This window comes from Engystomops pustulosus, chromosome 1 (genome assembly GCF_040894005.1).
Source record: "Engystomops pustulosus chromosome 1, aEngPut4.maternal, whole genome shotgun sequence".
Classification (NCBI taxonomy): Eukaryota; Metazoa; Chordata; class Amphibia; order Anura; family Leptodactylidae; genus Engystomops; species Engystomops pustulosus.
Genome location: NC_092411.1, coordinates 286,810,422 through 286,830,560, shown reverse-complemented (window position 1 = coordinate 286,830,560; position 20,139 = coordinate 286,810,422). Strand labels below are relative to the sequence as shown.

The following is a 20,139-nucleotide window of genomic DNA, read 5'->3' as shown; positions in this document are numbered from 1 at the left end:
ATTAAAATAATCACTGATTAGGAGATATAATCACTGAAAGAGGAGAGGAAAGGTATAAAGGTGCATAATACCGAGGTCCCACCAGCCTACCAGATAGAGGGTATACCAGCAGTGACTAGTTATGGTTGGGAAGACATGTCCACCCAACTCTACATAGCCTGCCTGGTGCACCTCATACCAAACACAAAGAATGGGTCATCCACAATCAGGAACGACAACCTATGATCCAAACTCCATCTGCTTTTGGGGAGAGTCATCTTATATTTAGGTTCTGTAACAGGAACTACAGTAGTTTAGGGAGTTTGGAAGGTAATGATCAACAGTATTTCTGTTACTAAACAATGTCAACAAAATTCCTAACTGTTTGGTCCTCCTGGTGTTCATCCATGGAAACTCCAGACCTTGGAAGTGTCTGAGTTTTGATATCTTAAATCATCATCACCTGTATCATATATATATAGGATGGAAAATCCAATATAGATCTTGGATTCTTCAATCAATACGTTATATGATCTGTAGTCTTCATCCATGATGTCTTCACACCTACTCAAGTCAGTATGATTCAACAACTGCCACCATCAATTACTCTGATCCAACATGTAGTGTGGCTCAATGTTAGGATCAGTGGATCCTCTGGACCACCGCGGGAGATGTAACTAGCCAACACCCGGAACCGGAGCCTAGCGGAACCTGGTATTCACCAGAGCCCGCCGCAAAGCGGGTTGGACTTGCTGCGGCAGGATACCACTAGGTCGTTCCCAGGTGTGACTAGCCCACGGTGGCAGCCGAGGTCGAGGTACCTTAGCGGAAGACAATCTCGTAGACAGGTCCAGGCACAGGGTCAGGGCAGGCGGCAGAGATGCAACGTCAGGTCCAAGTCCGGGGTCAGCAACAGGAGGTCCAGGCAGAAGGGGACGGGAATACAGGCACAGGAACACAGCAACACGGAGGAACATGGGAAACACAGGACTTGGGAGCGGAGACACACAGGAACGCAGGAATACACAGGAACGCAGGAATACACAGGAACGCAGGAAAACACAGGAACGCAGGAATACTCGCTTGGAAGCTTTCTCTAAGGCTATGAGGCACAAAGATCCGGCAAGGAACACAGGAAGAGGCAGGATTCTTAAAGGTGAGGTGTTCAGCCAGTGCACCAATTAGCGGTGCGCTGGCCCTTTAAATTTTCGGCCGGAGCCGCGCGCGCGCCCTAGGAGGCGGGGGCGCGCGCGCACGGCAGTCCGAGGAAGTGCAGGAGCCGGGAGAGGTAAGAGACACCGGGCAGCAGCGGGGGCACATGAAGGAGCACGGATGCGCCCGCGATCCGTGACAGGGATCGCGGGAGCACCCGTGACACTCAACACAATGGGGCACATTTACTTACCCGGTCCATTCGCGTTCCAGAGGCGGCTTCTCCAATGAGCGTTCGGGTCTTCCGGCGATTCATGAAGGTCCTGCGCCCAATGTCCACCAGGTGTCGCTGATGTCGGAGTTCACTGATCTCTTCCTGGTGCATGTAAGTATGGCACGTGCGACCAATTTTTATTTTTTTTAAATACGGCGGTTTTTACGAATCCGTTGGGTTTTCCGACGGCCACGCTCGCGTGCCGATCGCATGCGCCAAAATCCCGGCGGAATTCGTCGCAAAACGGAAAAAATACCAAAACCCGACGGAAAAACGTGAATCGGGCCGTTAATAAATGTGCCCCATTATGATTAGATTCTACATTTTATTTACTGTGCGCTGATATCCACACATTACACCCAAAAAGATTAATAATTTATTAGTTATTATATATGATGGCATCATAATATCTCAGTAATATCCAAAACATCTGCCCTTAACCACCATGGACATGAGTTATTAGGCCCCATCTTTCTTAAAACCTAAAGGCGCATCCTCCAGGACAGAGCTTCCTTGTGTTGTAGACTCCAATGTGATAGAAGCAACTTTAGTTGGTATCCGAATCAGGAGATTAGAATCTGCATCGCATGATCTAGACCCTTCCAGGACCTTCCATTTGTAAGCCATTGACCAAGACCATTTATGACGTATGAGATACGGCTTTTTGTTCATTCCCTCCAAGTTGTATCCATTATATTATATCCATGATTGCGTCATATTATCCACAGGATATATCCAGGACATATTATCTGTGATCTTTAGCCATATTCTTTCATGTTCGATTGTCCAGGATATTTAGTATCTTTGATGCTACATATTCCAATAATCAGACTGAATGTTCATTAATTAAATTATCCATTAGACCCATCTTTCCAGTGAATAACAACTTTCATCCACCATGTTTTAGTATCCAAAATCTGATATCTGTGTCTGATAATTATTTAGTGCACCGTATTATCCGTCAGGCTTTTTCTTGAACTTTATCCATATCCACATATTATCCATGAAATGTATTGATAACAATGTAACATCCGTGAACACATTTCCTACAGAATTTTATCCAGAACCATCAGAATCCTGGAAACCTTAGTGTTTAGGACCCCCTGTAGGTTTTCCTATCGGGAGTCGGTAGGACACTGGCAGACTGGAGGTTTCTCTTTGCTTCATGTCTGGTGAAGACCACCAGAAACGTTGTAAGCCGTTTCCTGAAAAACAACATTATAGGGTTAATGACTGTTATCTAAACAACACTGGAGTTTTACCAACATTTCGGAGAATTTCTCTTAAGCTTTGTATCCACAGGTTCATGTAAAGGTGGAAAATCTTAATGCGACCATCGAAAGCTAAATAAACATTGGCCGTACTTGGAGATTTTGGTTGGACATCTCTGGTGTTATGGACCTATTTGCTCTGACCTAATGGCAGATGTCATGGGGAAGAAGATTTGGGCATGTGGGAATTATTAGTTCCAAATATCTTGTTCATGTAAGTGAAAGGGTCTGGAAGGAGTAGCCATTGGCCATGGTGTGTAAGAGCGATCAAAGATTATTGGCCACTCTAGAAGAATGAATCTACATTGGGATCCGTTATATTCTCTTTCTTTCTGAGAGTAGAAATGGCAGTTCCAGTCCATAAGACCCCGGAGCCTTCTACTTGTACTTAGCTCTTCTCGGTAGTTCTATTAGTTCTTAAGGCTGGACTAAAGTTTGTGTAGTAGGGATCAGGGCAGATATTTCCAATCAGTGTTGTATGTAGTTGTATTGCATTTAAAAGAGGTTTTCCAGTAATAACCTCAGTCATCCGGAGCACATGGGCCTATAAGTACCCCTAAATGTCCTACATGTGTACATGCTTGGGTGCAACTCCATTGCCTTCTATGGGACTTCCATTGACAGAGTCTCATAGAGGTAAATGGTCTAGTGGCCAAGTCCGCCCACTGCATTTGCCTTCAAATAGGGATTTCAGTGGTCTTAGCATTCAGAACCTAAACAATCATGTTTATAATGGGTAGACCAATGTTACCATCTCCAGAATTGGATTTCAGTATCCATGGAGCGTTGAGGTGTTCTGCTTATGATCAGAGTCTTACTAAAGAGCATAATGGGCCTTCAGGCTGCTGAGATGTACATGGCAGTGATGAAGGTCAATGTAGGGTTAAATGACTAGGCTAAACCGAAAAGTGGGGCACCCACAGCGCACAGTGACCCCCATCTTACCCTCAAAGCTCCGGCTAAGCTGCTCAGGCTTAGCTAATGTTACAAGACACAAAGAGCCCCGTGTGATGATAGAGACACAGAATCCAGAGACAATTAAGGTTCCTTGTTCTAATAGTGTCAAAATGCAGAGAGAGAGTGTGAAATGTACATTAAATAAATGATGATCGTGTTCACATCTCCAGCTCGGTGTCGGGAGGGTATCACAAGGTGAAAATGCATCAGATCTGAAAAGGATGAAGCGATGTGAACCTTAGGGCGGAGGTGGGGTATGTGCACAGGGGGAGCCCGAAGTCACAACAGGTTCCCGAGTCTAAACCGGCTGTGCCACAACCATAACTTATCAGGTATCAAGTGTCCTCCACTAAGTAGAATGGGGGCCCCTTGAACCTCATGGGTGATGACCATGGCTGTCCATTGCTCCATTCAAAGTCTATGGGATTGAGGGTGAGTAAAGTGCTGGACTTGTTACCACCATCAGTCCTGTAAGGATTTCTGTCCTCCCTTCCATTCTTTACTCCTTGGGGCTCATTCACTAGGGGTCGCTGCTCACTTCCATCGGACTGTTCACCTTTTTCTGGGATTACATGGCATGAACAGGTATTTAAGAAGTTATATGGAGAATTTTGTACACTTGCAGTTCCAGTCCTGCAAGTCCTGCAAGTATATACAGGTATTTAAGAAGTGTCTGCGCTGGGATTTTGGCGCACATGATCGTGCGCCCGATATCCTGCATGTGTCGCTTGCCCACTCAGGTCCCCCGGAGTTCACCATCTTCCTCCTGGTGCATCTAAGTGTTTGATCTTGCGACACAATCTTTAAGTTTAATACCTGTCCCAGCGGCATGATCCCCGAAAACGTTGGAAAAACCCAACGGAAATGCAGCCGCGGGACCCTAAGTAAATAAGCCCCAGTGTGTTGCAAGCCCAAGCACTTAGATGCACCACTAAAAAGCGACACATGCAGGATATCAGGCACGTGATCTTAGTTAATCGTGGCAGATGTGCAATCCGGTTGGACAATCTGTGAACTTCAGCGGCAATGTAAGTAAATGTGCCCCCTTGTCTTTTGATAAGAGGGGCCCTAAGTGAAGTCAGGACAACCTGCTAGATATACCGCATGAGATTGGAATGGGAATAGGATGAGATTGAAGCGGTGGAGTGCTCCATTCCCATCAGGCTTTGCAGCTGTAATGTTCCTCCCCAGGTTATCTCCACACCCTTTGGATATCGATTACATTTGTAAATATTCCAAACATGATCTTGACATTGAGTGGTATGGCAAGAAGAATGGTTGTTGGTGAAGAACAAGCCGTGCTTGACCAAGGCTCCATTGCAGAAGACAGTAGAGCGAGAATGATTTCTATGTAAAGCCCTAGATGAGCACATGTTGCAGGACATTTATTCTATATCAGTCCATCAAAGTTCCATCTGGGTCTGTACCCCCTCGCCCCCTCCTCATTCAGGGAGTTCATCAGGTCATAGTGCAAGTAAGTATCCCGGGAGGGCATAATTTACATGAATTCTCACTATCTACTCTGCATGACCAAGCCGGTTTGAATCTCTGTCCGTCAAGCAGATGTGTGCCAGCAGTGACCTCATTACACAGCCCCGAGCCACTCAGCCTGTGTCTGCATCATGTTAATGAGGCATCCAAATATTACAAGCAAATGAGAACATTAGCTCGTAACCCTTTCCTGACCTGCGGAGGAAAACAAGAAACGTATAAGAGGTGTCTTCATACATGCTAAAAATAATTCATGATGGACCTTCTTTTACGACATTGACCCCCACCCAGTAGCCCCGAAGCCTCCAGCCAAGTGGTTGGTGATCTGAATAGGTTGGGTTCCTATGTTATAATAGCGGTGAGGTTGATATAATGATAGGACAGCCATATGTTTCTTCCGTGGTCCTGGCCATAAACTTTAGTCTGATAGAGGGTTAATAATAAATGTAGAGACCACACATGGAAGAAGCCAGAGCTCTGGGAAGTTGTGTTCATCATCGCAAAGTGTTGCAGTCTGGTATCACCTCAGGTCAAGTTGACTCGTTGGCATCTAGTCATGTATAGACACTTTAATGGGTCAGACAGGCTCGATACCTCTAGGTGGTCCTGCAGAGACTATTACAGTGCATTATATCCAGGGGAGACATGAAGGGAGCATAGACACAAACACTGAAAGGAGAACCAGAACCTCCCAAGATCAATGACTGTCAACATTTTGACCGAGCAAGCAAAAGAACCTGCTGAGAAACACCTTGCTTCAACCTATTCCGTGATCCCAAGTCTCAGCATTACAGGCAGAACCGATGTCACCGGTGTACACATGGGGGGGCTCACCCCGACTCAAATGCCATGCGTAGTTGCAGCACATGTTTTAGACAAAGTGGGGCCCCGGGCAAAACTGAAAGTGAGGCCGTAAAATAAAACTATTTTATGAGCCGTCACAGTCGGTAAGAGGCTCCTTCAGCCCTGCTCCTTCAAGCAGCACACTTAGGGTTAAAAAAACATGTGGGTGCACATTACCCTAGGACTGGGCAAGAAATATATGTAGAAAAAATAGCATTAGTCCGGGTATCATGTGAACTAAGCCGCAACGTTTCATGAAAAAGGCTCCACGGCCAAAACAATGCGGCTTGGAAGAAAGTTCAGATCTTATTTCACCTGATACCAGGACTGGAATAAAGCTACAAGATAGGGCCACACCCTGATCAGAAAATGCTGACACATCGCTGCAGCCAATGATTGGCTGAAAGGTCACTTCCTGTGTGTCACGAGGGAGAGGGAAGTAGATCTCATTGGTGGAGCTGGGGAGCCTCTGTATGGAATCGAAGAGTTGAGTCTTTCTTATCTAACACTTCCCGACCCTGTAAGTCGGGGTCATCTGTAAGTCGGGGACTTCCTGTACTATACAATGGGCGTCTGAAGTGACCCTCCACCTGTAAGAAGAATTCCAGTTTGAAGTGATGTCTCCACCAGACCTGCCTCCGGTGTCCTCAGGGTCTCTTTTTATCCTCAGGACCACCATTATACCTGTTTCTGCAGCCCCCAGTAGATTTGCCTATACAGGCAGTCCCCGGGTTACGTACAAAATCGGGTCTTTGGGTTTGTTCTTAAGTTGAATTTGTATGTAAGTCGGACCTGTATACTTTAGAATTGTAGCTCCAGACAGATTTTTTTTGGTCTCTGTGACAATTGGATTTTAAAAATATTGGGTTGTCACAAGAACCGGGGGTTTAACACTAAAGCTTCATTACAGACACACTTGATAACTGTTATAGCTGATTATTGTAGCCTAGGACTAAAGTACAGTAACTTACCAACATCCAGAGGTCCGTTTGTAACTAGGGGTCGTATGTAAGTCGGGTGTTCTTAAGTAGGGGACCGCCTGTACTTCTGATCAGAGGTGGTAAGTGTGTTTTATGGTAGGTGCCAGAAGGTTCAAGTCACTCACTGCCGCCCACTAGAGGAAGCTGAATTATTTAAAAGATGCACTTGAGGCATTGTTTTCATTTTTCCTGGAAAAAGTATTTGCACACTCCTGCTTTTTCCATGCCTATATTGGCAATAATACCTTTTTAAAAATGTTTTATTATGCGTTCACTGCAGATGCATCATCCCCCCCCCCCTGTGGGGGCAGCAAAAACTAGAACCCATTGTGGCCGGCTATATAGCGGATATGGTTTCCACTATCACATAAGTCTGGGGTTCTGATTTCGGCCACTACCAAACCTGCAGAATGGAGGCCGCATGTGTAGAAGGTATCCCCCTTAGGCACTTGCGGTATAGTTGTCTATCTCCCCGGCATATGTTACATGGGAGGCTCATGATGGTAGCTGCCGCCAGGGACACACAGAGAGGAGGAGAGATTCTTAAAAATTCATGGTTCCTTTTCTTGGGAAGCTCCTAACAGCGGGCTGGTCATGACTCCTTCCCTTCAGGCCAGCAGGGCTGTAGATCGGCTGTGGTGATTAGAGCACCAGTGGCTTGAAGGAACATCAGCATGGACCAGTGGTCAGCTATCTCCTATGCATCAATCTCAGTGGTAGAGAAACAGTGGGGGTCATTTACTAAGGGCCCGATTCGCGGTTTTCCGACGCGTTACCCAAATATTTCCGATTTGCACCGATTCTCCCTGAATTGCCCCAGGATTTTGGCGCACGTGATCGGATTTTGGCGCATCGGTGCTGGCATGCACACAACGGAAATGAGGGGGCCTGGCCGAACAAAAACCCGATGGATTCGGAAAACCCGCCACATTTAAAACAAAAAATCTGTCGCGGAGCTTGCACTTACCTTCACTCAGCCCGAGCCGGTGAACTCCAGTGCGTTCCGATGCTTTTCAGCGCAGCAGGTGGACGTTGGAGGAACTACCTTAATAAATCCTGGCAGGTAGAGCAGATAGAAGGTTCACAGAACGTCTGTCCCACTGTCTCCTACTAGTCTAATACAATCAAATCATGCCCTGTAATAACCTATTTCAGCCACTTGGTGGCAGCCTGGTGCAATGGAGCCCAACCAGGGGCAGAAGTATGCAGGTTAATATACAATGACATTGATCCTGAGTGTGAGTGAGGCTCTAAATAATTAGCTTTACCTTGAGTTTGGATCTAATGGGGGGATCAGTCCCACAAGCCCCCCTGGGGGAAGACAGTTTATTTCATACAGGGCCAACTCCAGAACATTACCGAGGCTCCTGGGGTGGATCTCCTCTTCAAAGGAGAAGGTAAAGTATGGAGAATGCAGAAAGATGCAGTCCAGGGTTGTGTGATGTTGGGGGATTGTCGAAATTGGCTTAGGATTCATTGGGATCTAATTTTGGATCTTTTACTCATTTTTTGGGGGGTTGGGCATTAAGAGAGGGTCTGTATATGAAAAGTAGGGGGTTGTAATGTAACCCAATTAGTAGGGGTGCAGACTGATGTGTGTCAGGTGCACGTGACCCCAAAGCCATGGCTTGCTCCACCATTAGATCGGTGGAGCAAGTTATAACTGTTCATAAATGTCAGGAAAGCAGAATGTATTAGGGACATGAGATACGTAACGGACCATTAGCGGAATCTCCAGCGTTTCTGGGTCAGATGCTCTTGGTAACTGTTTATGGCTCACGAAATAAAAGGAAGAGCTACAAAAACATTGCCCGGAGCGACCAGAACTGAAAGCTCCTGTCCCTCACCCAGCACCAGCTCGCCGGGTCACCACATACAGGACCAAACGTCTTCCACACGGCGCAAGATGTGACCTGAAGACCCAGACAGAACTTCTGGCAGGTGACTTCTACATCACCTCAGATACTCCAATCACATCCAAAATTGTTAACCCTCGGTGAACTGATGTCACAGGACTGGCAACAAACCTAATGGTAATGCAAGTGGTAAAATGTTACAGCTCGTAGATTGTAAGCTCTTGTGCTCTCTTAATTTATTTGTACCACGCAATCCGTACAACGCTGCGGAGTATGATGGCGCTATAGAGCGGTTTATTTTTATATTATTATTATTAGACCTTTGGCATCAACTATAACGTACAGTGACTCTCACCCTCCAGTGGTCAAGAGTGGTACTGCAGGAAACGTCTATTAGTCACAGAACACAAGTCAGATGCCGGAATCGGTGATAGATTTGCTGGAAGTGCACCTCTGAAGTACTTATATAAGGGCTGCGCTTCTGACAGGAGAGCTGCACTTCTGACATGAGGGCTGCACTACTGACATGAGGGCTATAATACTAACAGGAGAGCTGCACTACTGACAAGAGAGCTGCACTTCTGACATGAGGGCTGCACTACTGACATGAGGGCTGCAATACTGACAGGAGAGCTGCACTTCTGACATGAGGGCTATAATACTAACAGGAGAGCTGCACTACTGACATCAGGGCTATAATACTAACAGGAGAGCTGCACTACTGACATCAGGGCTATAATACTAACAGGAGAGCTGCACTACTGACAGGAGAGCTGCACTTCTGACAGGAGAGCTGCACTTCTGACATGAGGGCTATAATACTAACAGGAGAGCTGCACTACTGACATCAGGGCTATAATACTAACAGGAGAGCTGCACTACTGACATGAGGACTGCACTTCTGACAGGAGAGCTGCACTTCTGACATGAGGGCTGCAATACTGACAGGAGAGCTGCACTTCTGACATGAGGGCTGCACTACTGACATGAGGGCTATAATACTAACAGGAGAGCTGCACTACTGACATGAGGACTGCACTTCTGACAGGAGAGCTGCACTTCTGACATGAGGGCTGCACTACTGACATGAGGGCTATAATACTAACAGGAGAGCTGCACTACTAACAGGAGAGCTGCACTACTGACAAGAGAGCTGAGCTGCTCACATGTAGCAGAGCTGAGCCTCTCACATGCAGCAGGGTTTGTCGGACACATGGGCAGAGCTGAGCCCCTCACCTGTAGCAGAGCTGAGCCCCACACATGCAGCAGAGCTGAGCCCCACACATGCAGCAGAGCTGAGCCCCTCACCTGTAGCAGAGCTGAGCCCCACACATGCAGCAGAGCTGAGCCCCACACATGCAGCAGAGCTGAGCCGCTCACATGTAGCAGAGCTAAGCCTCTCACATGCAGCAGAGCTGAGCCGCTCACATGCAGCAGAGCTGAGCCGCTCACATGCAGCAGAGCTGAGCCGTTCACATGCAGCAGAGCTGAGCCGCTCACATGCAGCAGAGCTGAGCCGCTCACATGTAGCAGAGCTGAGCCGCTCACATGCAGCAGAGCTGAGCCGCTCACATGCAGCAGGGTTTGTCGGACACATGGGCAGAGCTGGGTTTATAAGATTCATTCAGTATCAGAAATATCTGCTGTCCGCAGCCTCTTCAGCTCTGCTACATCTGTCTCCGGACATCCTTATTAGTTCCAGTGCTTCTTATAGGGTGCTGCAGGTGCAGGGCACACACAGGGTTAAGCGGTGGCGTTGATGTATTTTTGATGAGCGCGGGCAGAGCGCCCTGGGAGCTGAGCTGTGTAAGTGCGCTGATGTCTCCGCTGCTCTACACATCCTCTCTGGCTCTGAAGCCGCGCAGCGCTAATGCATAGTGGCACATACTGCGACTCACAGTCACTGGCTGACCCGGCGCTGCTCACTGACCGTGACATGAACCCCTGCTCCGGCACAATCCTCCAGGCCATCCAGAACCAGGACCACACTGACATATTCTACTCTACGGACCTCCACCCTGCACCGGGCCGGGATAATAACTGGTGGATGCGTCATGTAACTCTACAGTGTAGTCACTAGATGGAGAGATACATATAGATACACTGATAGATAGGAGATAGATAGATAGATATGAGATAGATAGATAGGAGATAGATAGATAGATAGATAGATAGATAGATAGATAGATATGAGATAGATAGATAGATAGATAGATAGATAGATAGATAGATAGATAGATAGATAGATAGATATGAGATAGATAGATAGATAGATAAGAGATAGATAGATAGATAGATAGATAGATAGATAGATAGATAGGAGATAGATAGATAGGAGATAGATAGATAGATAGATAGATAGATAGATAGATAGATAGATAAGAGATAGATAGATATATAGATAGATATGAGATGGATAGATAAGAGATAGATAGATAGATAGATAGATAGATAAGAGATAGATAGATAGATAGATAGATAGATAGATAGATAGATATTAGATAGATAGATAGGAGATAGATAGATAGATAGATAGATAGATAGATAGATAGATAGGAGATAGATAGATAGAAGATAGATAGATAGGAGATAGATAGATAGATAGATAGATATGAGATAGATAGATAGATAGATAGATAGATAGATAGATAGGAGATAGATAGATAGATAGATAGGAGATAGATAGATAGATAGATAGATAGATAGATATGATATAGATAGGAGATAGATAGATAGATAGATAGATAGATAGATAGATAGATAGATAGATAGATAGATTTGAGATAGATAGATAGATAGATAGATAGATAGATAGATAGGAGATAGATATATAGATAGATAGATAGATAGATAGATAGATAGATAGGAGATAGATAGATATGATATAGATAGGAGATAGATAGATAGATATGAGATAGATAGATAGATAGATAGATAGATAGATAGATAGATAGATAGATAGATATGAGATAGATAGATAGATAGATAGACAGATAGATAGATAGATAGATAGATAGATAGATATGAGATAGATAGATAGATAGATAGATATGAGATAGATAGATAGATAGATAGATAGATAGATAGATAGATAGATAGATATGAGATAGATAGATAGATAGATAGATAGATAGATAGATAGATAGATAGATAGATAGATAGATATGAGATAGATAGATAGATAGGAGATAGATAGTATATGTGGGTCTCCTATGATCGGGGTCTTCCCTGTGATGTAGTTGGCTATGGAGGAACACCATATGTATGTGTGCAGTATATGGGGGTCTCCTATGATCGGGGTCTTCCCTGTGATGTAGTGGGCTATGGAGGAGTACCATATGTATGTGAGCAGTATATGGGGGTCTCCTATGATCGGGGTCTTCCCTGTGATGTAGTGGGCTATGGAGGAGCACCATATGTATGTGAGCAGTATATGGGGGTCTCCTATGATCGGGGTCTTCCCTGTGATGTAGTGGGCTATGGAGGAGTACCATATGTATGTGAGCAGTATATGGGGGTCTCCTATGATCGGGGTCTTCCCTATGATGTAGTGGGCTATGGAGGAGCACCATATGTATGTGAGCAGTATATGGGGGTCTCCTATGATCGGGGTCTTCCCTGTGATGTAGTGGGCTATGGCGGAGCACCATATGTATGTGAGCAGTATATGGGGGTCTCCTATGATCGGGGTCTTCCCTGTGATGTGGCTATGGAGGAGCACCATATGTATGTGAGCAGTATATGGGGGTCTCCTATGATCGGGGTCTTCCCTGTGATGTAGTGGGCTATGGAGGAGCACCATATGTATGTGAGCAGTATATGGGGGTCTCCTATGATCGGGGTCTTCCCTGTGATGTGGCTATGGAGGAGCACCATATGTATGTGAGCAGTATATGGGGGTCTCCTATGATCGGGGTCTTCCCTGTGATGTAGTGGGCTATGGAGGAGCACCATATGTATGTGAGCAGTATATGGGGGTCTCCTATGATCGGGGTCTTCCCTGTGATGTAGTGGGCTATGGAGGAGTACCATATGTATATGAGCAGTATATGGGGGTCTCCTATGATCGGGGTCTTCCCTGTGATGTAGTTGGCTATGGAGGAGCACCATATGTATGTGAGCAGTATATGGGGGTCTCCTATGATCGGGGTCTTCCCTGTGATGTAGTGGGCTATGGCGGAGCACCATATGTATGTGAGCAGTATATGGGGGTCTCCTATGATCGGGGTCTTCCCTGTGATGTAGTGGGCTATGGAGGAGCACCATATGTATGTGAGCAGTATATGGGGGTCTCCTATGATCGGGGTCTTCCCTGTGATGTAGTGGGCTATGGAGGAGTACCATATGTATGTGAGCAGTATATGGAGGTCTCCTATGATCGGGGTCTTCCCTGTGATGTAGTGGGCTATGGAGGAACACCATATGTATGTGAGCAGTATATGGGGGTCTCCTATGATCGGGGTCTTCCCTGTGATGTGGCTATGGAGGAGCACCATATGTATGTGAGCAGTATATGGGGGTCTCCTATGATCGGGGTCTTCCCTGTGATGTAGTTGGCTATGGAGGAGTACCATATGTATAAGAGCAGTATATGGGGGTCTCCTATGATCGGGGTCTTCCCTGTGATGTAGTGGGCTATGGAGGAGCACCATATGTATGTGAGCAGTATATGGGGGTCTCCTATGATCGGGGTCTTCCCTGTGATGTAGTGGGCTATGGAGGAACACCATATGTATGTGAGCAGTATATGGGGGTCTCCTATGATCGGGGTCTTCCCTGTGATGTAGTGGGCTATGGAGGAGTACCATATGTATGTGAGCAGTATATGGGGGTCTCCTATGATCGGGGTCTTCCCTGTGATGTAGTGGACTATGGAGGAGCACCATATGTATGTGAGCAGTATATGGGGGTCTCCTATGATCGGGGTCTTCCCTGTGATGTAGTGGGCTATGGAGGAGTACCATATGTATGTGAGCAGTATATGGGGGTCTCCTATGATCGGGGTCTTCCCTGTGATGTAGTGGGCTATGGAGGAGCACCATATGTATGTGAGCAGTATATGGGGGTCTCCTATGATTGGGGTCTTCCCTGTGATGTAGTGGGCTATGGAGGAGCACCATATGTATGTGAGCAGTATATGGGGGTCTCCTATGATCGGGGTCTTCCCTGTGATGTAGTGGGCTATGGAGGAGAACCATATGTATGTGAGCAGTATATGGGGGTCTCCTATGATCGGGGTCTTCCCTGTGATGTAGTTGGCTATGGAGGAGCACCATATGTATGTGAGCAGTATATGGGGGTTTCCTATGATTGGGGTCTTCCCTGTGATGTAGTGGGCTATGGAAGAGCACCATATGTATGTGAGCAGTATATGGGGGTCTCCTATGATCGGGGTCTTCCCTGTGATGTAGTGGGCTATGGAGGAGCACCATATGTATGTGAGCAGTATATGGGGGTCTCCTATGATCGGGGTCTTCCCTGTGATGTAGTGGGCTATGGAGGAACACCATATGTATGTGAGCAGTATATGGGGGTCTCCTATGATCGGGGTCTTCCCTGTGATGTAGTGGGCTATGGAGGAGCACCATATGTATGTGAGCAGTATATGGGGGTCTCCTATGATTGGGGTCTTCCCTGTGATGTAGTTGGCTATGGAGGAGCACCATATGTATGTGAGCAGTATATGGGGGTCTCTTATGATCGGGGTCTTCCCTGTGATGTAGTGGGCTATGGAGGAGCACCATATGTATGTGAGCAGTATATGGGGGTCTTCTATAATCGGGGTCTTCCCTGTGATGTGGCTATGGAGGAGCACCATATGTATGTGAGCAGTATATGGGGGTCTTCTATAATCGGGGTCTTCCCTGTGATGTAGTGGGCTATGGAGGAGCACCATATGTATGTGAGCAGTACATGGGGGTCTCTTATGATCGGGGTCTTCCCTGTGATGTAGTGGGCTATGGAGGAGCACCATATGTATGTGAGCAGTATATGGGGGTCTCCTATGATCGGGGTCTTCCCTGTGATGTGGCTATGGAGGAGCACCATATGTATGTGAGCAGTATATGGGGGTCTCCTATAATCGGGGTCTTCCCTGTGATGTAGTGGGCTATGGAGGAGCACCATATGTATGTGAGCAGTATATGGGGGTCTCCTATGATCGGGGTCTTCCCTGTGATGTAGTGGGCTATGGCGGAGCACCATATGTATGTGAGCAGTATATGGGGGTCTCCTATGATTGGGGTCTTCCCTGTGATGTAGTTGGCTATGGAGGAGCACCATATGTATGTGAGCAGTATATGGGGGTCTCCTATGATTGGGGTCTTCCCTGTGATGTAGTTGGCTATGGAGGAGCACCATATGTATGTGAGCAGTATATGGGGGTCTCCTATGATCGGGGTCTTCCCTGTGATGTAGTGGGCTATGGAGGAGCACCATATGTATGTGAGCAGTATATGGGGGTCTCCTATGATCGGGGTCTTCCCTGTGATGTAGTGGGCTATGGAGGAGCACCATATGTATGTGAGCAGTATATGGGGGTTTCCTATGATTGGGGTCTTCCCTGTGATGTAGTGGGCTATGGAAGAGCACCATATGTATGTGAGCAGTATATGGGGGTCTCCTATGATCGGGGTCTTCCCTGTGATGTAGTGGACTATGGAGGAGCACCATATGTATGTGAGCAGTATATGGGGGTCTCCTATGATCGGGGTCTTCCTTGTGATGTAGTGGGCTATGGAGGAGCACCATATGTATGTGAGCAGTATATGGGGGTCTCCTATGATCGGGGTCTTCCCTGTGATGTGGCTATGGAGGAGCACCATATGTATGTGAGCAGTATATGGGGGTCTCCTATGATCGGGGTCTTCCCTGTGATGTAGTTGGCTATGGAGGAGCACCATATGTATGTGAGCAGTATATGGGGGTCTCCTATTTTTTTTTTTTTTTTTTTTTTTTTTTTTTTTTTTTTTTTATTTTTTTTTTTTATAAATTTTTTATTGAAATTATTACATAGTGAACAAGAGACATACTCAACAGTGTACATTATTGATATTTTCCACAACACATTAAGTCCAATTATCATGTTATTTTCATCCCACATCCCCTCCCCCCCATTATGCAATATTATTTATCCAAAAAACAAAGAAAAAATACAACACCTTCCCCCTGAACCCTGCTGGAGCTTAACAAAAGAAAAAGAAAAAAAAAAAAAAAAAAAAAAAAAAAAAAAAAAGGAAAACCGAACCAGAAGAGATTCATTGGCTTTTTTCGGAGTCCCATTGATCCCACAGCTGCTTAAGTTTTCCACTACTTCTATATCTTTTTTCATATGTACATTCATACGACTTTGTACGTTCCACTATACTTTGCCATTCTCTCATCCCCGGAGCGATGCTATCTTTCCAGTGTTTAATCAGAACCAATCTTGCTAAAAAGAGAACCTTCAAAATCAGGTCAGACTTGGATCTTGGGCCTATGGTAGGGGAGATTAAGCCCAGTAGGCCGAGGGTGGCCGTTCGCACTAGGGCGCAGCCTACCCGTCTCTCTATAGTTTCAAATATCTCCGACCAATACATCTCGATCACGGGGCAATCCCATAGAATGTGGAGGATGTCAGCATTGGATCTATTACACCTCGTGCAATTAGAGTTGTCCTTTAATCCTATCCTATACAAAAGCTGTGGAGAAAAATAAATCCTATACAGAATATTCAATTGTGTACATCTGTGATTTAAGTTAATTGAGCTTCTAACCACATTTCCATATATCTCCCCCCATTGTGCTTTAGTGATAAAACCAACTTGATTCCCCCACTTAACTTGACTGGAGTGACTCAGATCCTGGTTTAGGTCTTTTCGAAAAAACTGATACAGTTTAGATAGTTTAATAGAGGTCACTCCAGTTTCTAATAATTTTGTGAATTCCCTACTCCTTTCAGTCTTAAAACTAACCTTATTTGTTTCGTGTTTATAAGCGTGTGATAATTGCCTATACCTAAATATATCTGCATTTTTAAGAAAACCCATATTAACCCAGTGTTGAAATGAGGGTAGATCCCCATTAACCCCAAATTGCTCTAGTGAAATAATTCCCCTTTTTTTCCAAAATTCAACATCCTCCATTTTACAAAATTCTGGAATGTTACGATTGTCCCAGAGGGGTGTAAAAGTGAATCCACCCTCAATCCTTAATAACTTTTTCACTTCTCTCCAAGTATTTGAAAAAAGGCTAACCAACGGGATGTTTTTCGAACCCCGGGCCCTCAGATGTCCCGACTCTAGTAACACAAATATGGATTCAAATCTTTTTCCAATTTTGCTAGATAATGCCAGGAAAAGGGTGCTTTCCTTATTTTCTACGAGAAATTGAGTTTGGGCCGCCAGAAAATAATGAAAAAAGGAAGGGAGAGAAAGACCCCCTTTCTTCTTGTCTCTCATTAGGATTTCCTGCTTAATGCGTACCCTTTTCCTCCCCCATAGAAGTTTATTAATAATGGAGCGGATAAGTCCAAACCATTTTTTATCAATCCAGCGTGGGCAGTTACACAATACATAGAGAATTTGGGGCAGTAGTATGGTCTTAACCAAAACAACCCTCTCAGCTCGATTTAGCGGGAGAGAGCTCCAAGTGTTTACCTTATGTTTTAGTTTCGTCAGAAGGGGAACCAGGTTCAGAATAATATAATCACTAACCTTGGAGCTTACCGCAAGGCCCAAATACTCCAGAGATTGGGAGACCTTCAGATCTAAGGATTCTAAATTGACCAGCGAGTTCTCATCTAAGGGTAACAATACAGATTTTTTAACGTTAATTTCAAATCCCGAGTACCTTCCGAATTCATTGATCTTACTGAGCACCATCGGAACTGATGTGCCTGAATCCTTAAGGCAGAGAAGAATATCGTCGGCATACAGCATGATCTTATCCGCCGATCCCCCGACACCTGCACCTCTAATCTCTTCACATGCCCTGATCTTTATGGCCAGGGGCTCGATAAACAGAGCAAAGAGCAGGGGGGATAAGGGACAACCCTGTCTTGTACCTCGTGTCAGGGAAAAGGGGGAAGAGAAGTCACCATTAACCTTGATTCGTGCCTTAGGATCGATATAAAACAATCGAACCCACTGCACAAACCTCTTGCCCAATCCAAATCTGTCCAGTACCTCCCATAGGAAGTCCCACTCCACCCTGTCAAAAGCCTTAGAGGCATCCAGCGACAGGATGGAGCGAGACCCCCCTCCACCCAGCTGTATGCTAGAGTACAACCGCTGAATATTGGTGCCAATGTGGCGACCTCCCACAAAGCCACACTGATCTTTGTGAACCAAAGCCGGAACAATTAACTTTAATCTGTTAGTCAGCAATTTAGCCATCAACTTGGCGTCAGCATTCAAGAGAGAGATAGGACGATAAGATTCCCCTTCAACTGGATCTTTGTTTTTTTTCCTAATTAGAGCTATACCCGCCTCATACCATGATTCAGGAAGTCTACCCACTACCTGCGATTCGTCCCATACCTCAATCATAAGGGGAAGGAGAAGGGAACCAAATCTGTCATAAATCTCCGCAGGCAGCCCATCCAATCCAGGGGACACATTACGTCTAGTGGAGGATAACGTCTCTTCTAACTCTTTAACCGTGATTGGGTGGGAGAGCAGCAGTCTCTTTTCTTCCGGGAGTTTAGGAATGCTGATGCCATCTAAGTATTGTTTAATATTTTCTTCAGTGGCATCAAGATCTGAAGAATAGATACCTTGAAAGAGCTGTAAGAATACCTCTTTAATCTCATTCTGGCTATGTACTATTTCCCCAACATTATTTTTAATTGCCTGAATTCTATTCAGTTCCTGTTGTTTCTTTACTTTTTGTAAAAGCTTTTTAGTGGATAAGCCACTTTCACAATGTGCTGACTGATCCAAAAAAAATAATTTTTGTGTTGCTTTATGGGCCATATAATTATTATACATCTCTTGAGATTGAATATATCTCTCCAGAGTGGTTTGTGATCTATTCTCCTGTAACTCCTTTTCTCTATATTTCACTGTCTCTCTTAACTGTTTTTCCTGTTTGAAAGATTGCATACGTAGATATATCACTTCAGAATTCAAAATTCCTCGTAGAAAGGATTTTACCGAATCCCATAGCAGTCCGGGATTATCGATGGATCTATTGATAGAAATGAAATAAAAGAGCTCTTTCTTAATTTTATCTTCATTCGTTATCAAGGAGAGCCAGTGAGAGTTGAGTTTCCAAAATCTACATAGCGGAGCGATAGCGTCAAAAAGCTCCAAGACCAGCGGAGAATGGTCTGAGATTGACCTATTGTCATATCTCATTTTTTTGATCCATCTTATCGCAGGAGTATTAACCAATGCAAGGTCTATCCTTGATAAGGAATTATGGGAGCGATTAAAACATGAATATACAGGCTTATCTCCGTACAGGGATCTCCACACATCTATCCACCCTATTTCCTGGCAGAATCTAGCAAAGGGGGTGTCACTAGGTCCTAGTTGCGCCGGCTGGTTTCTCCCTATTCGATCTTCCTTATCAGAAAATACAGCATTAAAGTCCCCCAGAAGCAAGACCGGGCATTCGCCCACCTTCTCAATAAATCGTAGAAGCGCTAGCAATACGTCATATCTGAAGGGCGGGGGTATATATATCCCCGCCACCACACATTTAGTACCCTCCAAAATACCGTATAGAAAAACGAATTTTCCATCGGGATCACATTGGCATTTAAGTAGTTTAAAATTGATAGAGTTGTGAATCAAGATTGAAACCCCCCTTGAGAATGTAGAGAAAACAGAGCTATAGGTCTGGTTTGCCCATCTTCTTTGAATTAAGTATAAAGAATCCTTTACTAGATGGGTTTCTAGTAAAATAATGATTGCAGGAAGTTGTTTACAGATATAATTGAAGATGATACATCGTTTCAGGCGGTCTTTCAGCCCTCTAACATTCCACGATATAAGCCTAATAGAGCCAGTCATTTAGAAATAAAGAAAAAACCCAACAAACAAAAAAAAAAAAAAAAAAAAAAAAAAAAACCCCTCCAGCTCCAGTCGTCCTCCCCCCCACACCCCTTCTGTATGTCCTAACATTCTAGAACTCCTCCTACTAGAGCCACTTACCCGCCCCCCCTCCCCCCCCCTCCCCGATGCCAGCCAGCCATATATTCACTAGTGAAACTTGAGTCACAACCCCTTCGAATCCATCCAATCGGAGACTTGTTCGGGGGTATTAAAGAAGTGGGATTGATTCTGATACAAAATTCTTAATTTCGCAGGATGTAAAAGAGAGTAGATGATACCTTTCTCTCTTAGTCTTTT

The 20,139-nt window shown here is 45.1% G+C and overlaps 1 long non-coding RNA gene across 1 annotated transcript in view; it reads right to left on the bottom strand.

Moving 5' to 3' along the window:
• Positions 1-1,768: 1,768 nt before the first annotated feature.
• LOC140083235 (uncharacterized) overlaps positions 1,769-20,139 on the bottom strand; it is an 85,340-nt gene continuing 66,969 nt past the window's right edge. The window contains exon 3 of the long non-coding RNA XR_011849937.1: positions 1,769-2,610. This is a non-coding gene — a long non-coding RNA (uncharacterized lncRNA). The remainder of the gene's footprint in view (positions 2,611-20,139) is intronic.